Source organism: Phyllobates terribilis, unplaced genomic scaffold, assembly GCF_046119375.1.
Source record: "Phyllobates terribilis strain yellow unplaced genomic scaffold, ASM4611937v1 Scaffold_1__5_contigs__length_1240528914, whole genome shotgun sequence".
NCBI classification, from domain to species: Eukaryota; Metazoa; Chordata; class Amphibia; order Anura; family Dendrobatidae; genus Phyllobates; species Phyllobates terribilis.
In genome coordinates this window covers 1,030,490,016-1,030,507,726 of record NW_027362761.1, presented here as the reverse complement: position 1 = coordinate 1,030,507,726, position 17,711 = coordinate 1,030,490,016, and the positions used below count along the sequence as shown (strand labels likewise).

At 44.9% G+C, this 17,711-nt stretch overlaps 1 long non-coding RNA gene across 1 annotated transcript in view; it reads left to right on the top strand.

Annotated features, from left to right (window-relative positions):
* Positions 1-2,792: 2,792 nt before the first annotated feature.
* LOC141172349 (uncharacterized) overlaps positions 2,793-17,711 on the top strand; it is a 38,164-nt gene continuing 23,245 nt past the window's right edge. Inside the window, exon 1 of the long non-coding RNA XR_012252460.1 lies at positions 2,793-2,966. This is a non-coding gene — a long non-coding RNA (uncharacterized lncRNA). The remainder of the gene's footprint in view (positions 2,967-17,711) is intronic.

Below are 17,711 nucleotides of genomic sequence, written 5' to 3'. Positions count from 1 at the left end.
AACCCCAGCTCTTGTCCAGGTTGAACTTTACTACGGTGCCCAGCATTCTAACACTTGTGTTGTTTTCATAGAGCTGCAGCAGCTGGGATGGATGGATGGGATCATACAGCACAGGGCTGCATTAGCTGGATGGATGGGATCACACAGCACAGGACTACAGCAGCAGGATGGATGGAATCACACAGCACAGGGCTGCAGCAGCTGGATGGATGGGATCACACAGCACAGAGCTGCAGCAGCTGGGATGGATGGATGGGTTCACACAGCTCTCTGCAGGGGGAGGCGACAGTCTCCCCCCTCAATCTGATGCAAAGGGGAAGGCTGGCACCTTTCAGCCTGAGTGACAGACAACACTGGTACAGTCTATGCAAGTGGGAGGGGCCTATTTTGGCACCATTTCCGAGGCTCTGCCCACGATGGGACACCCCACATGTCATTAACTCCGCATGTGCTACAGTAATGGCTACTGTTTATACAGTTGTACACAGTCTTTGTGACACACAGGACCCAGTTAGCGGGTCGGTAGATCCTGTTCGTGATGCCAAGTTGACGCGCCCCCTGGGGCCGTGGGGTACTCGGTAGCCGGGCCGGTCAGTTCTATTTGGGGTAATCAGTCCGTAGCCCAGGGCGGTCAATAAAGAAAAGTCGAAGTCAATTTTGGGAAATAAAGATTTGGGGATAATGTTCGTGACGCCATCCGTGGTATGCGGCTATGTGGGGCCGCCGCTGCGGTGCAGATCCACTGGGGCTGATGGTGACACAGCAAAGATGGTTCAGCTCTCCACGGGCAGAGCTAAGCTCCTGGGCAGTATATGGTGATTGATGAGGTAGATGTTGCTGGTGTAGGGCAAGGCAGGTAGCGAGGCAATTATTCAAGGACACAGTGGGGTGCAGTCTTCAAGTATTTATTCACAGTTATTAGGATGCTCCAGGTTACAGCTGCCAGATTATAAAAGCCCACGTCGTTCTGTGTCCTCCGGGGAAGTGATCCAGCCAACTCTCAGATAACTTAGAAGCACTTGAACGGGACCCCCTTCTGTGTACCTCTCCAGGTCATCTCTCTCTGCGCTGGCTCTCGCCCTACTGCCCTGCGCCTCACACACAGTGTCCCGAGCCAGTGGCCGCGGGCCTTGTCGGGCGACGTCTGGTCTGTCCCCTTGGTCCTATATGGCCACCCTTTCAGCGATTATGTGTGGATTTTGGCTACGGCACATAAAGATACCACAACCTCCGGTTTGCTAGCTGAGCCTTAAAGTACTCCACTAGTCTGGGGCCGGTCCCCTCCTGAGGCCTTGATCCCTCCACGTCAGCGTGAATTCGGGCGCATGGATGGCTTCCCGCACTCGCCGTGCCCCTAGGATCCCTTCTATATCTGGAGCCCTCCTCCCTGCTCCGGTCTTCTCTCCTCACTCTCCTACTGCTGGGACCTTCTGACTGGGCCCCTCTCCTCCACGGTACTCACCCACTGTACTCCTGCTCCATGGACTGGAACCAGGAAATGGACTGACTGACTTCTCGATGTTTCTACCCTTCCTTTTATACTCTTCTGTCAGTGCTCCCCTAAACTACTTCCTCCACCCACCTCCTCTACTTAGTTCCACCTTCCTAACAGGGACCAGGCCTGTGCTCTCCCTTAGGAGCTATCTGGACCTTCCTTTATGAAGTGGTGTAGTGTTGGATGTGAGTGTTTGGGTCCTGGGAGAGTGCTCCCTCCTTACCTGAGAGTGGGGTACCACACTTCTGGCTGAGATGCAGTACCTTTGTGGCAACTGGACCCGCAGGGGCGCCACACTAAGCACACTTGTTAGTATATTATTACTGTCACAGCAGTTTCCACAACTTGCACCTGTAACGGGTCTGGGAGGCGGAACCTCTGAGCTACTATACAAGGGGGCAGTCCTTGTAAGGGAGCGGGTGGCGACCAGGGAAGACGAGCAGGAGGTCACAGCAGGTGACCGGGACAGTCTCTGAGTGAACGGGCTGGAGGTCACGGCAAGTGACCGGGGCAGTCTCTGAATGAACGGGCAGATGGTCACGGCAAGTGACCGGGGCAGTCTCTGGATGAACGGGCAGATGGTCACGGCAAGTGACCGGGGCAGTCTCTGGATGAACGGGCAGATGGTCACGGCAAGTGACCGGGGCAGTCTCTAGGTAAAGGGTTGGTACGACCTGTGGCGGCTGATGATAGACGTGAGCTCCCAGGTGAGCAGGCGAGAGTCTCTGGATGAACGGGTGGTCACAGCATGTGACGGCGGAGCCTCCAGGTAGGCTAGCAGACAGGCGGCAGATGAGCGCTCCCAGGTGAGCCGGCAGAAGTCTCTGGACAGGCGGGTGGTCACAGCACGTGATGGCAGAGCCTCCAGGTAGGCTAGCAGACAGGCAGCAGATGAGCGCTCCCAGGTGAGCGAGCAGGAGTCACTGGACAGGCAGGTGGTCACAGCACGTGACGGCGGAGCCTCCAGGTAGACTAGCAGGCAGGTAGCAGGTGTGTGCTCCCAGGTGAGCGGGCAAGCTGGTCCATAGACAGACTGACAGGAGTTGGAAGGCAGACCGTCGGACCTCAGGCAAGCAGGCAGGTGGCTGATGTGCGCTCCCAGGTGAGCGGGCAGGCTGGTCCTTAGACAGACTGACAGGAGTAGTAAGGCAGACCGTCGGACCTCAGACTAGCAGACAGGTAGCAGATAATCAGGCAGGAATCTGGCAGGTAACTGGCAGGTAACTGGCAACGGGACCTGAGGGCTGAAGCAGAGTAGTGAACAGTGCAACAACATTGCTCGGGCACCTCCATTTTGGAGGAGGTGCCTTATATATGGTGAAGTCCTCCGGCCATTGGCCGGGGACTCCTTAGGACGGCGCGCGCGGCCCCTTTAAGAGGGAGGGAGAGCGCGCGCCCTAAGCACAGTGGCCGGGAAGGAGCGCGCACTGCCAGCAGAGCGGGAGGAGGACGCCGGGCACGGAGCAGGGAGGTGAGGGGAACAGCGTCCCTGCCTAGCAGAGGGCAGGGACGCCGGCGCTACAGCACCTACTCTGATTTGACTCATTTTGCTAGGAGGAGCTGGTCATGTTTGTTTTTTCTTTAAATGAGAATAGATATACTGTATTTCAAGCCTAAAGTGGGTAAATAACAGCGTTTTGGACCAAACATTTCTGATTTCCTGGCTTATTTTTCCTTTTTTACTATGAACATTCAGTTTTATATTGTAAACCTTCAGATGCTTTGTGCCGGCCACTGAGCCGCCCTGTCTGTATATTAGGTGTGATCTCAGCAGCCCTAGAGTCCTGTTAACCCCAGATCCGCTGATCAGTTGTGTGTTGCCTAGCAACTTCCACAAAGAACAAGGAAATGAGTTGTTCTGTCTATCAGATCCTCTATTCTTCAGTAATTGGAAAAGAAGAGAAGCTTTTCAGATAAACCATAATATGTGGCCTAACATTTTAGGCTAGCAATTGTCTACATCTGCAGATTTGCTGGTTATGCAGTAAAATATAGATGAGATATTTGCCTGAAGGTAAATTAAATTGTATTCTGTATTTAGCCTACCCATGCATAGGTTTTTATTTTCAGCAACATTATAATCATTGTTGTAAATGATGTATCTATAATATATAACGATGATGACATTCGGGCAGTCGTATCTCTGACATTTCCATAAAGAATGACAGGCAGAGTTACGCATGCTTGTTCTCTCTTCTATTCAGAAGGGGCAGAGAAGTGGCATAAATTATTACAGAAATGTACGCCAGCATCTGACTAGAGTACATGGTACAATTCTTGTAGTGGCACACTGCAGGTGAAAGGCACGCCAAATTAATTAAGCAGTAGACTGTAAGGCCGCAAGGGCAGGGCCCTCTCCCCTCTGTACCTGTCGTCACTATACGGGTATGTGCACATGGTCAGGAGCCGCTGCGGGTTTGACGCTTTGTGTTATGCAGCTTCAAACCCGCAGCGGCCAGCTGTTACAGCATAGTAAATGGGATTTCTAGAAATCCCATGTCCACTATGCGTCTGCGGCTCACCCGCGGAAACTTTCCAGACCGCAGCATGTCAATTTCTCTGGCGGGTCGGCATGTGGACTTTCCCCATAGACCTAACCTCTAAGGAAAGTCCGCATCTGAAAAAAAAAATTGGCGCCACTCATTTGCATAAAATGACCGAAAGCCCGCCGCTGGCTATTCCGCTGTGTCGGGGCTGCAGGCAGCTCCAGACAGTGTGCACATACCCTTAATTTGTTCATTGAATTTCTATTTGTGTTTTGTAAGTAACCCCTCCTCATGTACAGCACCATGGAATCAATGGTGCTCTAAAAATAAATAATAATAATAATAGTTAAGAAGTAGACGCCTATGAATGAGTTTGGTACATCTTACTCCAGAGCACTCTACAGCACCTTGGTTGTTAATGTATGGAGCGTGGCATCATCAAATTCAGTTTATACTATATATTCTACACATGACATTAAATATTTCTGCAGTTTCTGGTATGATAACATTGTATTATAAAACGTTGTGACTTCTGTTATACATCTAAGGGCTCGTGCACACAAGTTTATTTTCGGTCCTAGTGCGATTTGACAAACCATTGCATCGCACTTGGACCAATGTTATTCTATGGGGCCGTGCACATATCTAATCTTTTGCCCTAAAACACAACAAAGTTTCCTCCATGCTTCACAGTAGGTGCATTGTTCCTTTCTTTGTATGCCTGTGTCTGTTAACATAGTGCTGATGTAACTTGTCAAAAACCTCCAGTTTTGTCTCATCTGTCCAAAGGACATTCTCCCATAAGCTTTGTGGCTTGTCAATTTGCATTTTGACAAATTCCATTCTCACTTTTTATGATTTGCTTTCAACAGTAGTTTCCTCCTCGGTCATCTTGCATGAAGTCCAAGTGTCGGACTTGACCTTGGATTTCACCTCTAATCTCTTTTGAAATTGTTCTGGGCTCTTTGGTTATGATTCGTATTATCCATCTGTACAATTTGTCATCAGTGTTTCTCTTGCTGCCACATCCAGGGAGGTTGGCTACAGTCCCAAAGACTTTAAACTTCTGAATAATGTTAGGCTCACCTAGTGGATCTTCTAAGCTTCAGGTCTGGATGGTCACACGGATCCTGGGCATTGATGCAACAGCAAGAAGGCACGAGTGGAGTGAGGACTTGGAACAAGGGAGGCCACAGGCAGACAGGACGCAGGAAACTCCAAAACACTGCAGGCATATGCAAGCCAAGAGCAGATAGAGGTGCACAGCAAAACAAACAGGACTAAGACTCTTAAAACCAAGACACAGGTGTGTGTGTTTTAGTGGGCCTTAAATAGGCCTAGGCAGATGATGTCATAGGAGCACACTGGGCCACTTATAAAACTTGACAAGGAGCACAGCAGAAGGCACCAGCCATAGGGAAAGGTGGTAAAGTCCTGCCGAGCAAGGCAACTGCATAACAAATATATGCACCTGTAGTAACAGTAACATCAAGCTGTTTGGAGATGGTCTGACAGCTCTTTCCTTTTCCTTTAACATGTTTGTTTATAATTTACTTTCTAATCTCCTGAGACAACTCTCTTTTTTTTGTGTCCATACTCAGTTTGATACACAACATTATATACACCATGATTCCAAACAGCACAGTGACTACTTTTCAGAGAAACTATATAGAAAATGGAGGAGGTGCTGCTGAAGAAATTGCCATCGTATTATGGCAAATGTCAGTCATCTGTAGCAAATAATAATTATTTATCTCTGTTCATTTCAACCTGTTTTCTTTTGTGAGATTGTTGAAAACATCAAGTTCATTGTCCTTTGGACATCACCACCAAATACTACCCCTTAGACAGTTCAATCCGGTATCAAAAAGAATAGCTCACTCTTCTAGTGCTTAGAGATGAGTCCCAAATAGGGACAGTTCCTATATTACATCCATGCCCATATGCCCTATACCATAAGAAACCTTAAATCTTAAAGGGGTATTCCCATCACCAAGATCCTATCCCAATATATGGTAGGTATAATAATAATATTAGAAAAAGCCTCAAATTAGAAATGTAGTATAGTACTTCTGATTCACAATGTCGCTTACTCCATGTGCAGGGCATTGCAGTAGCTTAGGTATCTATGGTTATGACCACTAACAGCTAACTAATTGTCATTATATGAGTGGTCGTAATGATGGTGGTTCTAGAAAAAAACTAAAAGATTCAGTTCATAATAGTTAAAAGCCTGTTAGAAAAAATGTTTATCTCTTGAAAATATTAGATGAAATGCGTGTGAGCCCAGAGGCCATTTACATAGGGAGGTAAATCCTTTTCAGATTTTCTTTTCATTATTTGCCATGTAGGTGTAGCAGCTTCCAGTTTGCTCAGCAATTACCTACGCGTGTCTTGGTCTTACAGCTTTATTCTCGGAATGGGTAAATAAAACATGGCAAAGCACTGCATCAGATGTCCGCAGCTATTAATGAGTTTATGAGAAAGACTTATCAGCACTTGACTTACACAAACTTATCTCCTCTTCAGTTAAATAAACTTTAGTATTGACAGAGGGACTTTATGACAATAATTATAGTCAATAAAACATTTAGTAATACTATGTCAGGGTAAGACAAGTTTAGAATATTATAACGTTCATATATAAGACTATGGTATAGAACCTAGAGACCCAGGTGTGCCATATGTTTGTTACCAGTGTAAATTTATACATCTGAGTAATCGATGTGAATACTTTTATGCCCAAAAATTACTAAAGTATTCTCAGAGTGATACCTTTATTGGCTAACCAGAAAAAAAATATATATATGCAAGCTTTCAGAGCACAGAGGCTCCTTCTTCAGGCCATATTGCAAATGAATTTACAAGACAAAAGGCACAACATTTAAGAGATGTTACAGCAAGACATTTGTTCATGAAGTGGAGGGGGTGATGCCTCCTAATGATAAGTCAAAGGGATCAAAGTAAGGCTATGTGCACGCGAAACGTTTTTAATATGTTTTTGGGGCGTATTTTCGCTGCGAAAACGCATTAAAATAGCTTGTAATAGGTCTGCCATTTACTGCAATGCAAATCCCCATGTGCTGTGCACATCATGCGGAAATTTCCGCTGCGAATTCGCATTGCGGTAAAACCCACAGCAAGACCAATTCTAGTGCGATTTCGCTGCAAAATCACCGCCATTGACTTGCATTGGATCACATAAGATTCGCATGACTACATGTAGTCATGCGGATCTTATGCGATTAATGCGCGGACGGTACCCAGGTCTGGAGAAGAGGAGACTCTCCTCCAGACCCGGGTACCATAGTACCTGTAAGTAAAAAATGAATTAAAATAAAAAATAACCTTATACTCATCTTCTGATGGCCCCCGCTCTGCTCCCTACATCGCTGCTGGCTCCATGACCGGTACCGATACCAATAATGTAAAAGGACCTTCCATGACGGCAGCGGTCATGTGACAGGTCACGCGACCACTGACGTTGGCGGTCGCGTGACCTGTCACCTGACCGATGACGTCATGGAAGGTCCTTTTACATTACCAGTACCTACCACTGAGCCAGCAGAGACGGGAGCAGAGAGGGAGCCATCAGAAGGTGAGTATAAGGTTATTTTTTATTTTTTTACGTTCTAATTCCTTTTTTTTTAACAGTATGTTGGTCACACAATATAAATCCATGCCGGTTGCATGGATTTATATTGTGTGACCAACTTTCAAGCACTTTTCCAAGTGATGCTAAAATCACTTGGAAAAGTGCTTGACAAAAGCATGCGAAATCGCATGCTAAAAACGCTTGACAAATGCTTGTCCCTGGCAGGAAAACGCATGTACAATCCGCATGTACAATCCGCATGCGTTTTTTCTGCCAGGGAGATGCAGAAATGCTCAGGAAAAATCCTGAGCATTTCTGCATCGTGGGCACATAGCCATAGGGTTTTTAGTTGTTGATCACTTTGACTTATCATTAGGAGGCATCACCCCCTCCACTTCATGAACAAATGTCTTGCTGTAACATCTCTTAAATGTTGTGCCTTTTGTCTTATGAATACATTTGTAATATGGCCTGAAGAAGGAGCGGGCTAACACGTTACCATAATATAACTTTGTATTGTATGTCATTATACAGTTGAGTAAAAGCTTTATTCAGAAGATGGGGATTTTTTTGTCTTTCCCTTTGTAACGATACATACAAAAAATAATGCTCACAAATATTTTTCTCCAGGACTACTAAAGATTTATGGTCTATGACATTAACACAACATATACATTATAACCTGATACTTCATGGTATAAAGCACACACTTATCACTGCTATGTAGGCTAGATCTTTTCGGGAGGATTACTTCTTCTTATGTTGTGTAGTAATGTTGCCTTATAGCCACAACATGAAAATAAGCCTTCAAGGGCTGAGATATTGTATGCAGTCTCCTTTTACATGCACAAAACTACAACTTTGTATATAAAAATTTGCAGAACATAAAACGTATAACTCAATACAAGCCTCCACTAATCCCAAAAAGTAGCACAGAACAAACTGAACAACGCTATAACCTATAGGCTTGAATCTAGTGTTGGCAAGTATACTAATCAGTAGAAAGCCACAGTATATCTCCACTAGCAACAGTCACTGTTTTCACTCCACCGTTGTTCTAAACACTCATTGTCGGAACAGGTTTTTTAACTTTAACAGGATAAAGTTTTAGACCGAGATTAATGCTTTCTTCTTTCCTTATCCAACTTGGCATCATCAGATGGATACACGCTTGTTATCTATAGAGGCTCATTTGGGTCAAAAGAGATCAGCTCTCACAGCTACAATAAACCTTCCCCAAAGTGTTATTGCAGCCTTATTTTGGATTGGGTTGGATTGTAAGGAGACCATACTGGGCTTGTGGAAGTCAGAAAAAAAATATGCTGTTTAGATCATGACATTACTTCTCTACGCTTTAATGTTATACGTACAGCATATGCAATTGAAACCTGCCTATCTCATAAGACATCAGTTGCAACCCGACTGGTTTCGCCTCATCCGGCTTTCTCAAGGGCCTCGAGTAGTTGCTTTTAATCACGATCAAAGGAGTCTTTGTAAACGTGGATTGGAGACCAGCGTGTATCCATTTGATGGTGCTGAGTTGGACTAAGGTAGAAGGAAGTATTATTTTCTGACTAGTGTGGAGGAGTGAGTATACCTAGTTAAAGTTAAAAGAACTGTACCTGACGAGTGGAGAGAACAACGGGGAGTGAAAACGAGGACTGTTGCTGTGGGAGATATGTTAGATACGTAAACTGCACTATGCCACATAGTTTGGTGTCATCAGCAAATATAGAAACACTAATAATCCCATCTTCTATATCATTAAAGCTTCACTTTGTGCTTTTTTTTGTTTCTCTGCTGGAGTGGTATCAATAATGAATGTTCCCTATAGTAGTAGTAGAATACTTATCAGCTGCGGTCTTTGGCTGTTCTTGGCACCACTCCAGTTTATGACATGTAGGATCACTCCAGCGTTTGCGCGGCGGGCCAGAAGTCACTTCTCAATATAAGTCTATGACAGCCATAGTCTTACACTGAGAGCTAGTGACCGGTAGCTCTGGCTTCTGGATGGTGGAATGGGACCAGAGCGGTGCCATGAAGAGTAGAAGATAGCGCTGGTAAGTATTTTACTAGGGGCATTAGTGATACAACTCCAGCGGTGAAATAAAAATAAAACACCAGAGTCATGCTTTAATAGATTGAATAATAATGGATCCAGCCCTCAACCTTGGGGTTCACTACTTATAACCAGAGACCATTCAGAGCAACGGTCATTCACCACAACTCTATGGTTGCAATCTTTGAAACATTTTTCTATCCAATTACAAATCATACTTTGTAATCCTATAGACTTTAATTTTCCTATTTGATGTTTATGTGGGACATTGTCAATGCCTTTGGAAAGTCCAAAAACACTTTATCCACAGATCCACAGCTAACCCTCTATTCAGATTTCTTTCTAATTACTCTTCATGTCTTCAAACAAGAGATTTTCTGTGTAGGTCAGTAGGGCCTTGGCAGAAGACTACCCTTGTGGGAAATAAGTATCCAGCAGGAGGACTGATAATTTATCTCAATTCTGTTTTGGCTACTTGTAAAAGTTATTTTGATGACCAAACTGAACAGAATGAGCAAAATATGAATGTTTTTATTGTAAGAATTTAATTTCATTGCTCATTATATGATGTACTCAAATGTTTTATTAATCATTTATTAACTAAGAAAAAAATTATCACATCTAAAGAGTACATAAATGGGCTTCTTTATTAACAATAGACAAATTCTTCTTTTCTTGGGATAGTATCGAAGGAGTTAATTCTGAACAAATAGGTAATCTGAGTGGATGCTCTACAGAGGGAGAAGGTGCAATCAGCTTTGTAATCTTCTGCAAACACATCTCTAGATATAATGTGTGGATGAATCCCTAAAGAAACAGCTGGGTCACTTCCCAACAATGCGGCAGGTTATTTTCTGTTAAATTTTAATATTTGCTTGCTGTCTCAAGCAGTGATTTACTGCAAATAAAAAAGGCAAATATTACATTTAAATCTCCTGTTTACCAGGCCAGTATATGGTAGATGGTAGCTAAAGCAACTGTTCAAATCTGTTTTATATAAAAATAATAATACTTCCTAAATAGTTATAAAAGGCTAAATGGACAGAACAAGTAGCAGAAAAACAAGACTTAAATAGCATATACACTTTTATTTATTTATTCATAAATCAACAGTACAAGTAAAAGTCTGAAATTTCGGATTTTCCTGGATTTAAATTTCTTGTGATTTGCTTTGGCCGTACAATCGCCATTTTGCTTATTTGTAATACACCAGAAAATGAGTGAAAATAAAAATACCTTGCCTAAACCTGCTCCAGCACTACAGCCCCCGTTCTGTTCTTCGCGTAGTTCCCTTCTGCCTCTTCTTAAAAGGACTCTGTTGGCACAGAATGACTGTTCAAACTAAGTATGGCCACTTGGTGCATGGCGTGGCCAAACATTTAAATACACCTTCCCACCTGCTTGTTTTCCCTCGATCTCCACCCTCCCATCTTCTTTGATTGACAGCTCTGGCTTCAGAGATCTAGACAAGGATGGCGATAGATAGAAAACAAGCAAGTGGGAAAGTGCACTTAAATTTTTGGTCCCACCATGATGCACCAAGCACCCGTACTTGGTTTGAACAGTCATTCTGCGCTGACAGAGTCCCTTTAACTGCTCCACTGAATCAGAATCAGAATCCTCTTCCTCCATCTTATAATCAGCCCTTAGGACAACTTACATGGTGATGTCTGAAGCCCCGGCGCCGAGTGAAGTACTGGAGCAGTACTGGAGCAGTAATGAAAAGAACAGAAGGAGCTGCACTGATGACCACATGGGTGGCTCTGGTGGAATGACAGCTGAGCAGCGAGGTAACATTTTTATTTCCACCCTAGATTAATTATGCACTGGGGTCTTAAAAGTCATTAAAACATATTGAGCCACATTATATTCACATTGAATGACTGCAATGCAAAAAGAATTTACTGGCCACATTTGGGCGAACTGCCAAAGTTCTGTCAGATTTGCTTATCACTACTCAACATAACTAATATAACAAGTGGTGTCACAAAAGTTTACCCATAGTGCTACTTTTAATGGTTACTGCAGTTTCAGAATTATTTAGTACTTCGTAGAGCCTCTTTGGCTGTTATGACCTGCTGTAAATGTGATGCATAACCAGACATCGGCTTCTGGCTGCTTTCCAATATAATCTTAGTCCATTCCTCATGGGCAGTGGCATCCAGTTCACTAATATTCTTGAGTTTACATGATGCAATTGCCTTCTTTAAATTCCTCCAAAGATTTTCTATGGTGTTGAAGTCCATCGACTACTCCTGGATATTCCAGGTCTTCTTCTGAAACCAATTCTTGATGTACTTTGAGGTAAGTTTGTTATTACTGTCCTATTGGAAGATCCAATTACTAGCAAACTTCAGCTTCTTCTAAAGACATGACATTTTCTCCTAAAATTTCCTGATTCTTGATTGAAGCTATTTGCACTCTACAGACTGTAGGTTTCCAGTGCCAGAAAAAGCAGAACAGCACATTGCATAACTTCAGGGTAAGCAGGTTTGTTTTTATAAGTTTATGCACCATTCTTCCTCCTCCAGACAAGCCAGTGATCCATAGTTCCGAAAAGTTCCAGCTTTCTTTCATTGATCCACAGAACAAAATCTCAAAACTGGTGTAGCTTGTTTATATGATTTTTATCATATTGGAGTATGTCTTGGAGTTCGCTCATCGCTCACCTGTCATGTTCCCAAACACTTTTAGTCTGCAGGTATAGGGTTAATCTGTATGTTAATATCATTTCAATGTTGTCTGGTTGTCTTACTGAAACCACGGCTACGAGGAGAAAATGAACTTTATTCCTCCTGGGAGCCATCGACTTTCAGTCACAGAAGCGCAGCAGGCACCGACACAGTCACCGCTTAGTACACAGTGAGCGGCAGCTTTAAGCATGCCCGGTACTTTGATTGACAACTCGCTCTCCAATGTATCTGTGCAAAGCAAGCTGTCAAAGTGCCGAGGGTGCTTACAGCTGCTGCTCATAATCAGGCCCTGCGTCCGCACCCGGTGCATTCTGGGCAAGTGCCGGGGCCCTGAACAGGTGGGGGGGCCCACTCACTGTCGGGCACCCCGCCACACTATGGGACCCATGAGCGGTGTGGTACCACCCCCCCTCTTGCTCGGGGCCCCGGCAGCCAGCCCAATACCTACCCCTCCCCATGCCTCCGCAGCAGGTCCGGTATCTTCAGCGGCTGCTGCACAGTGACGTCTCAGGTTGGAGGGCGCGGTGACGCCTTTACACCGCGCTCTCTCCTGAGCCGTCGCAGAGCGGGAAGACGCCGGCGACGCTGGACTCCAAAGCAGCGGCAGCAGGTGAGAAGTGAGGTAAGTATTTGATTTTTTTTTCTTTATATGTATGGAGGCGTGGGACATTATATAGGGGGGGAACAAGTGACATCTTGCATGGGGCATTATATGTGGAGGAGAGGTGACATCCTGCATGGGGCATTATATGGGGAGGTGACATCCTGCATGGGGCATTATATGGGGGGGAACAAGTGACATCCTGCATGGGGCATTATATGGGGGGGGGGGTGACATCCTGCATGGGGCATTATATGGGGGGAGAGGTGACATCCTGCATGAGGCATTATATGGGGGGGGAGAGGTGACATCCTGCATTGGGCATTATATCGGGGGGAAAAACGTGACATCCTGCATGGGGCATTATGTGGGGGAAACAAGTGACATCCTGCATGGGGCATTATATGGGGGGGGGCGACAAGTGACATCCTGCATGGGGCATTATATGGGGGGGGAGTGACATCCTGGATGGGGCATTATGTGGGGGCACAGCCTGCATGGGGCATTATGTGGGGGCCAGTATCATTTATGGAGCGTTATGTGGGGGCCTGTATTCTGTATGGAGCGTTATAAGGGGGCCAGTATCCTGTATGAAGCGTTATAAGGGGGCCAGTATCCTGTATGGAGCGTTATATGGGGACCAATATCCTGTATGGAGCGTTATATGGGGACCAGTATCCTGTATGGAGGGTCATATGGGGACCAGTATCCTACATGGAGTGTTATATGGGGTCCATTATTCTGTATGGAGCAATATATGAGGCCCATAATACTGTATGGAGGACTATACTGTTCGGTCTGCACTGTGTGCTGCGAGGATTCTCTGGATTCTGAGCTATTTTAGAATTTACTTTAGATATGTAATGTAAGAAGTGAAATCTTTGGCCTTGTACTATATATATATATATGTATATATATATATATATATATATATATATATATATATTTCTCTGCAGTATCTGTGCATCATGAATCATGGTATGTGTTAAAGGGGCCCACTGAGACTCTTTCGCCCAGGGCCCACAAAAACCTGGAGCCGGCCCTGCTCATAATGCTGTGAGCAATGATTATAGCCGCTCTAGGCACACCTGTACAACTGAAGGCCAGCAGCTCCTGGGAGGAATACAGTACATTTTTGCTCTGTAGCTGTGATTTCAGAAAGGCAGCTAGACATCTTTGGAACGCTATTGTAGCGCTATTGCTGGCGTCCATGCATTGTGTCCCCTTCTCCCTCCATGCAGAGACGCCGGCTTACTCACTGCCCCAATCCTTAGTTTGGTCCCTGCCGTGCTCCGGTCTCCTGCTTCCTGATGCTCTGCACATCACACTGTGTCTCAGCAGTGTGCTTATTGTGCACGTGCTCCCCTCTTCTTAAAGGGGCAGCATGTGCACATGGTAAATGCCACCAGCTAACAGCTGGGAGGCGTTTAGTTAATGTCTTCACCTGCAAGGTGTATCCCAGCCAGTAGCTGGGAAATATCTTGTATAAATGGCACCCTTCCCAATTGGGAGGTGCCTGAGCAACCCCTATAGGTACTGTTAGGTGGTTAGTGTGTGCAGCTGTATGTTGCCAAGTCCCCCGTCCCTAGTCTGTTAAAATTATTCCTGTTTCCTGTATCCCGTTAGTCCAGTATATTTTGTAGTAGTTCCTAAGACCGCTTTGGCGGTGTTCGTATCATGAAACCGGATCAGCGGAATCTGTCTGCTATCCGGAGACCTGTAAGTCTGAACCTGTCCCAGAGGCCGTCCGGTCTTCACAGTCTAAACTTGTCCCAGTGGCCATTCTGTCTGCACAGTCTGAACTTGTCCCAATTGGCCGTCCAGCCCTGTTTGAGAATCTGTAATAAATGTTTCTGACCCCTGGGGTCAGCTGCTACTGCCGGACACCGCCCTGGAGTGGCACCTGGCAGGTACCTGCCGCACAAGCCTGTCCTCCCCACTAGAGGCTCCAGCGAACTCCAGGTAGCTGCAGTTACGCCCCTCCAGGGAGGCACAGTGGGTCCATGAACCACGTGCGCCACCTACGAGTGTAACAGCTCGAGTGTACATTAACAATGTATCTTCAGGTTAATAGAGTATTTTGGACATGACAGGTTCCCTTTGAGCATTTAGTATGTGTTTTGCTGTGCAAACTGAAACCTTAATGCCTGCTGCCACCAAATCTTGCTGCAGGTATTTTCCTTTTACTCAAGGATTTTTGACCACTTTGTAAATGTTGCTATAGCTTCATCTTTCTCCCAAACCTAGGTAGTGTAATCAGTATTCCTTTAACATTGACCTTTCAAATTCTGTTTCCAACTGTATCTCTTGGAACATTCAATGCCTTTGCTAACTTTCTGTATTCTTTTCCTTGTTTGTACAAGGCATTCATCTCTTATCTTAAAGGGGTTGTCTGATACTTTTAAAAAAATGCCAGTGTGTTTTAATGATAAATGCAACCTTTTTTCGAATTACCTTGCGCTGCTGATACTGCCTGTGAGCGGCGCTATCAGTGGCCGCTCACAGGCAGCATGTGACCCCCGGATGTTTGTGTACATGCAGATTTTATGCAGTTCAATGCAAGTCATTGTGCGCGATTTCGCCGTGAAATCGCACCCAAATTGGTTGTGCTGCGGATTTTTCCGCAATAATAATCTGCAGCGGAAATTTCCGCAGCATGTGCACAGCACATGCGGATTATCATTGGGAAACATGGTAGACAACTTAACAAGCAATTTTATTGCGTTTCCGCGGCGGAAATGCGTTAAATCTGCATCGTGGGCACACAACCTCAAAGTGGCTCTACTAAGCACTAAAGACCTTTGTTTCGAATAATTCTCAGACTGCAAGCGTAGTTAACTGTGGCAATCTGTGGAGAATTTGCATAAACCGTTTAGAATATTTGCTCTTGCAAGGTAATTAAACAAGAAATTTTTACTAGTTTATTGCAAACAGCAGAAAGTTTGGAGATTTTGCTAATAAACCTGATTTGCAATGGTGGTTAAATAATTTTAATTGCAATTGCGTAATGGCCAGAAACAGTTTCATTCCTCATACATACTTGACAGCTCATTCTCAACAGTCACCTGAAAGTGCAGTTACACTTTAAGTAGATTGATATTTCTTCAAGATCATCATAATATTATTCTGTGCTACAAAGACACTGCTGCCAGACTTCTTAGGTTAGGACTATACAATGGCTTTGGTTGTGCAACTGAAATTTCTGTTGCACGACTTATCAATACTTTATGGTATAAGCTAAGTTGGGGAAACAGATGCCCATCTTGTTTTTAAGTCCTTGAATAGCACCAGCCTAATCATTCATGCTGTCCTATAAACTATAGAAGTAATTATCTCATACAAACAACTTCTTTTCATGTGCCCATTTAATGCTTCTCTATTAGCCAGAGTGGACAGTCACTAACAAAAACTGGCACCTGCTTTGGCAGAATGGGTGTGGCATTTATTAGATGATTACCTATTCATATGAATGGCCATTATGGAATACTTTAAAGCTGGTGGGTATGGACCCACTGTGCCACCCGCCGAGCTTACCCTGGAGGGGTGTGACTAAGTGTCTTAGGGGTACTCACTAGAGACTCTGATGGTTAGAATAGGTTGGGCCACCGGTAGACACCAGTTACCTCTCCATGGCAGTCCCCAGGACTGCAGCAGCTGACGGGAGGGTAAGAGACTCGGGTATGGAGTACTGATGGGTGAGACAAAAGCGTAGTCTGACGGTCTGAGGTTGAGGCAGTCAGCACATGTTCAGAATTCGTAGCTGAGGTCAGGAGTGGAGAGATCAGGATAAACAAGAAGGCAAGCCGAGTCGATAACAAGTGAGGCAAAATAGGAGTACTACAATACTGGAAGCTAGAGATTGAGCTACCTACTAGAACTCGAGTTCAGATAAGGAATGGAGGGTGGAGTCGCCTGACATATTACTTGCTGACAGGTGATGGGCAGGGGCACCAGATCTCTCTGTAAGACAGAATGGATACAAATTCCTGCAGAGTTCGGCCTTGTTCCCCCCCCCCCCCATGACTCACAAACAGCAGATCTGAAAGAGAAACACTAGACAGCTCAGAGGGATGGTCAGGTACTGGGTGGAGCAGAGCGAAACACGCGGTGAGTAAGGTGGTGCTTAGAAGGTGCGCGAGTGGCTGGCGTTACAAATACTACATCTATCACTGCTCTGGAGGTTTTGGAGCCTTACAGTACCTCACAAAAGTGAATACACCCCTCACATTTTTTAAAATCTTTTATTATATCTTTTTATGGAACAACACTGAAGATATGACCCTTTGATACAATGTAAAGTATCATAGAATCATAGAATGGTAGAGTTGGAGGGGACCTCCTGGGTCATCTGGTCCAACCCCCTGCTCAAATCAGGATTCACTAAATCATCTCAGACAGATATCTGTCCAGCCTTTGTTTGAAGACGTCCATTGAAAGAGAACTCACCACCTCTCGTGGCAGCCTGTTCCACTCATTGATCACCCTAACTGTCAAAAAGTTTTTTCTAATATCTAATCTGTGTCTCCTCCCATTCAGTTTCATCCCATTGCTTCTAGTCTTTCCTTGTGCAAATGAGAATAAAGATGATCCTTCTACAATGTGACAGCCCTTGAGATATTTGTAGACAGCTATTAAGTCTCCTCTCAGTCTTCTTTTTTGCGAGCTAAACATTCCCAAATCCTGTAACCGTTCCTCATAGGACATGGTTTGCAGACCGGTCACCATTCTGGTCGCTCATCTCTGAACTTGCTCGAGTTTGTCGATGTCTTTTTTAAAATGTGG